We start from the raw sequence: 5,862 nt of genomic DNA on the forward strand, positions 1-5,862 counted from the left end.
ATTTTTCTCCAACAAAGCTGTCATAGGCTTGGTAAGTTTAGAGAAACCTTCTATGAACCTTCTATAGTATCTAGCTAATCCCAAGAAACTTCGAATCTCTCCCACATCTGTTGGTCATTTCCAATTCAATACATCTTTCACCTTGCTTGGATCTACTGCGATTCCACCATTAGAGACAACATGTCCTAGGAAAGAAACTTCCTTCAACCAGAATTCACACTTGCTTCGCTTAGCATACAACTTGTGTTCTCTGAGCTTCTGCAAAACCAACCTTAGATGTTCAGCATGCTCTTCTTCTATTTTGAAGAATACCAATATATCATCGATGAATACCACCACAAACTTATCCAAAAACTCCATGAACACCTTATTCATCAAGTACATAAAGTAGGAAGCTGCATTGGTCAAACCAAATGACATAAAAGTGTACTCGTACAAACCATACCTTGTAGTAAAAGCTGTCTTGAGTATGTCAGTTGCACGAATCTTCAATTGATGATAGCCAGAACGAAGGTCAATCTTAGAGAAAACACAAGCACCTCTCAACTGATCAAACAAGTCATCAATTCTAGGCTACGGATACTTGTTCTTGATAGTAACCTCATTGAGTGACCGATAATCAACGCACATCCTCTGAGTACCATCCTTCTTATCAACAAATATAACCCGTGCTCCCCAAGGTGATGAACTAGGATGAATGAAACCTTTCTCTAGTAACTCCTTTATTTGTTTCTTAAGTTCTTCTAGTTCGTTAACTCCCCATTCTATATGGATGCTTAGCTATAGGTGCAGTTCCAGGTAATAATTCAATAATAAACTCAATGTCACGGTCAGGTGGCATACCTGGCAAATCATCGGGGAACACATCTAGAAATTCATCTACCACTGGGTCCTCCTTGTTGCCGCTATCATCAAGCTGGTTCATTGTGGCTGTCAGTTGTGCTTGTATTACAACATCAACACTGATTCTTTCCCCATTCGGTGCGGTCACAACAACTACCTTCTCCTTACACTGAATCACTGCTTGTTGTTGCTTCATCCAGTCCATACCCAGAATCACATCAATACCAAATGCTCTCAACACAATGGGGCTCACTTTAAACTCTACCCCCTTAAGAGTAGACTAGTCGGAAGACAATGATATGAAGCTTGCATACTTCCACTTGGTGAGTTTACTAATATGGGATTTTGCATGGCACATAATGGTTTGCTATGGTTTCTAACAAATGCTTGTGATATGAATGAATGCGAAGCTCCAGAATTGAAAAGAACAGTGGCAGGGGTTGAGTTAACATCAAATGTACCGAGCATGACTTCTGGTTCCACAAGCGCCGTCTCGGTAGACACATGGTTCACCTTTTCTGTATTGGTGCTGGCTTCTGATAACTATTCTATCTTTGGGGGTTGCTAGTTGGGCTTCTCAGGGCAATTATAAGACAGGTGACCCTCTTTACCACAACAAAAACACTTGTTGGGAGTGCTTGGGGCACTAGTCTTCATGGGAGTGTTGTTAGGCGCTCCCTGTCATGGTGTCTGCTGACCACTCTACTACTAAGGATGTTGATTGACATTCTGCTACTGGTTCTAGTTGCGCTGAGGGTACTGGCCATGATTCCACTGATTGGGTGGTCCCTAAAACCTCTGCTAGAAGCCTTGCTGAGGATTGGTGCGCGGACGAGTATTACTTCCAGATGCCTGCCCCTAAAGTTTCCTCTTCTTGGCCTCCATCTCCTTGCGCTTGTTGTCAATAACAATAGCGTGATTCACCAGCGTCTGAAAATTGGGGTATGTATTGGACATAAGCTGGAGTTGTAGACCGTCATACAGACCCTTGAGAAAACAACGTTGCTTATCAGCAACTTCATTTGGAGCATAACGTGACAACTGAGTAAACTTGTCACGGTACTCAGCAACGGACATGGATCCCTGCTTTAGAGCTCTAAACTCCTCCTGCTTGAGCTCTATCAGTCCTTCAAGTATGTGGTAGGATCTGAAATTCTCTCTAAACTCCTGCTAGGTGATAGGAGGAGCATTAGCAGGACGTCCATACTCGAATGACTCCCACCAGTCTTGAGCTTCTCCCTAGAGCTGTCCTAGAGCGTACAACACCTTCTGTTGATCATCACATTATGCTATGTTGAGCTGCTTCTCCACTGCACAAAGCCAATTATCTGCTTCCAGTGGATCAGTGGCATGAGAGAACACCGGGGGACAGCCCTTCAAGAATTCACCACACTTATCACGCGGTGCTCCACCAACGTGTTGGTTCTGCTGATTCTGCACCAACGCTTGCATGAGTTGTGTCTATACTGCCAAAAGTTGCTCAATAGTCGGTGGTGGTGGTAGTGGTGGATGTGGGGGAACACCTCCACGACCTCGGCCTCTTCCTCTTCCAGACATCTGCTATCAAATATTCAAAATTTAGAAATTTCCATGTTAGAATACATTCTAAAAATTTTTTGGACGAGTCTCAACATCAGCAGCTTGGTAAAACAGTCATATTTCGAGTTCAAAAAATCCAAATGAGGCGTACCTTATATGGTTGGAAAGATTAAGAAATTATCTACAACTTTTATTCAGACCACATTCTCAGATTCTGTCGTTAGGTTACTCAAGAATAGGATACAACCGAAACTGTTTCCAGATTCCAGACTGCGCAGAAACTTCATCTTGAGACAGCGATATCTCACAAACCAGATCCGATATGAGGGTAATTCAAGAGGCATTGGAAAAATACTTAAGTCTAGTTATTCCCATAAAAATTTCATAATTTTTGGTAGCGTAGATTTTAATTGTCATTGAGACAAGGACAGACTGCTCCAAAAAATAGATTCCGAAAGAACAAGATATACCAAACCCAACTATTAATTTATTGACCCAAACTTTAATATTCTTAACTATGGAACTTGCAGACATGCCCACAAAGTTCCAGCACACATTACAAAGATCCAACTCACACATAAACATAATAACAAATCAACTAAGCACACCAATGTTCACACCGCACTAATAGACTCGACTAGACTCAACTTAACTCGTTCTACTATCGTTTTATTACATAAAAGGGACTCTAACATCTATGGGCGAGACTTATGGGGAAGCTCCTCATACATCTTTGCAAGTTGAGGCACACCCTTTGTTCATCTATCACCTATCGATGTCTCTTGATGGTTTTCTGCTGTGCCTTCAATTGATCCTCCAGTCGGTGAATCTTTGCCACGGACTCATAGCCAAAGTGTACCATCACATGGGTTGTTGGATCTGTGCCCTGCGGGTCCATCATCACCTATCCCAATTCTGGGTGTTGGTGAGGGAGGAATCAATATTGGTCATTCTTTATATCCTCAAATCGACGACCACGGAGGCCTATGCAAGCTTCAGCAGCTGCATCTTCTATGCTGTCCTCCATGGTAGCACGGTGAGCATGGTGCACATAGTTTGAATCCAGCGGATATGCGTCTTTCTATTCATCCTTGATGGTGAAGCACACCCTGGTCTTCCAATAGGTGTCTTCAAGAGGGTGTGTATGTTCTTCGTAGACGTACTCCACAGCTACATCCCAGTCGCCATAGTAGGGCTGAAGCATGCTCATGAGTCAGTGATGTGAAACGGAGGATTCACATCTCGGCTTATACCACACCTTTGTCGTCCACCCTAGGGGTGGGATCGGCTCATCCTCTTCAACGACGTCTTCCTCATCATCATCGAACAAGTGGACGACCTCGACTTCTTGGGGTTCCTCCTGGACAGGCTCAGGCGTAGGTACGGTGTTGGCGAATCAAATTCTTGTTCCTGGGGTTCCTCCTCCTCAGGCTCTATGGACAAATCATGAGGCAGGTAGTACCCTCTAGTGTTGATGCGGGCAGTCTTACAGGCACGAGGCATCTATAGAATTAGATTTAGTTAGATTAGATTAGAAGCAATAATTTTCATAATAGAATAAGGCAAAAGAAGCATAAAACTTTAGCAAATAACAAGGGTGAGATAGAGAGCATGAAATGAGTAAAGCAAAAGAAGCTAAAACGACCATTGCTAACTAGGCTTGCGTCCTACAGTCAACACAGCTCTAATACCAATCTGTCACACCCAATTTTAAGGATAAAATGGAGTACAAAATCTTATGTGCGCCTAGAGATCAGTCACACACATAAGCTGACAAATTATGAATAATATCATCACAAGTGTTTATTACATCATGAATAAGACAGAGTTATCACATAAATGTAGCGGAAATAGTAAAAAATCTCTCGTAGAAGCTCCATTTCATAGGGACGTCGACTAGTTGACCACAAGTCTAGTAGTCCTCAGGAAAATCATCATACCCATAGCCATCTGTGACCCATCCGAGATTTTTATCCAAATAATGAAAATAAACAAGCGTAAATACATGTCGTACTCAACAAGTGTAACATGGGGTTCATGAGGCTCAAAAGGCTTGACACAGGTTTAACAACATTTAGCTTTTAGTTGTCACAATTTTAGCTTAAGAGTAGCAACAAGTTGTTTCAATTCGCAATGCAAAACACATGATCAAATGTAAACATGAAGAATGAATAGCATAAACAGATAATTCTTAGTGTTTATCTATTCCGTAAATGTTCCAAGGCCGCTCGTGACCATGAGCACGGCTGATATACCAGTTTTACACTCTACAGAGGTTATACACTTTCACTATGAGTCGTGATACCCATATGCCCTAGTTAATTACTCCCAAAACACTTTGAAGGTGAGCAGGCAGGGATCACTATAAAGCCTTTCAAAGATTCATCTAACCAGTTAGGGCCATTAGATTCACTCGGCAAACAGATATAGGAACCCCCCCTATTAAATGGCACAATTCCCTCATGGCTATACACATAAGAGTAGAGGCTGTCCTATACCTGATTCGTCAAGCCATTCTTACACCAATAAAGTTAACCACTAACAAGCTAGTAAAAGTCCTCATACTGAGCTAAAGCCAGAGCCATATAGTCCTCATAGCTGTACTGTAAGTCTCGGATGATCACTTACAGATAAGTCCTTAGGGAGAAGAATCTAAAGCATTTAGAAAGTAGCTAAATACTCTAGCCCCTTGGTTTCAAGTTGCTAAAAAGTCATATTTTAATGTTTATTGCATATACCAGTAGTCAAGTTACAAGATCATGGTTTAATTGAGCAATAGCAAAGCTACCCAATGCATATCCCGCAGGTGACAAGGTAAAAGTTCAATTCTATGAAATTCCTATCAAGGTGACACATGCAACATGAATTTAATGAATGAAAGTGAATAGGAAACAAGGATGATCCCAAGCTATACTTGCCTTGAGCAAAGTACTTTTGCTGGTCCTGCTCATCAAAGTCGTACCCTTGATCTCCCATGAATTGCTCACCGTCTATACTCGATAACACAGCAACATACAAAAATCCAGGAGCAATCATGTAAAGCAAACAATGCTATAGATTAGAACAGTACACCAACAGTATAAAATCAAGATGAAAAGTTTGGAAAATGAATCTACGTCTCGCTATGAACACACAGACGCGAAGATCACAAAAATCAGAGCTAAAACGAAGAAGTTATGAATTAAACAAGATTTCTTTTAGTAAAATGATAGATTAAATCTAATCTCAAATTTTAAAAGTTGAAAATCTACTTAACAGTAGTATAAACATATAGATTACTTAATTATGAACCTAACCCAACTTGAACGGATCAAATCGGAGTTAAAACGAAGATTTTATGGCTAAAACAAGTTGAGTGGCAAAACTGTAAATAACTGAAAATGTATTTTCAATCTAGCCGAACAAAAATACGCTTTCAAAGGAAAGAAACGGAATCTGAAAACACGCTTTGGACTATGGGTTAAGTCTGAAATAATTGTA

The sequence above is a fragment of the Miscanthus floridulus genome, chromosome 6 (genome assembly GCF_019320115.1).
Source record: "Miscanthus floridulus cultivar M001 chromosome 6, ASM1932011v1, whole genome shotgun sequence".
Lineage (NCBI taxonomy): Eukaryota > Viridiplantae > Streptophyta > Magnoliopsida > Poales > Poaceae > Miscanthus > Miscanthus floridulus.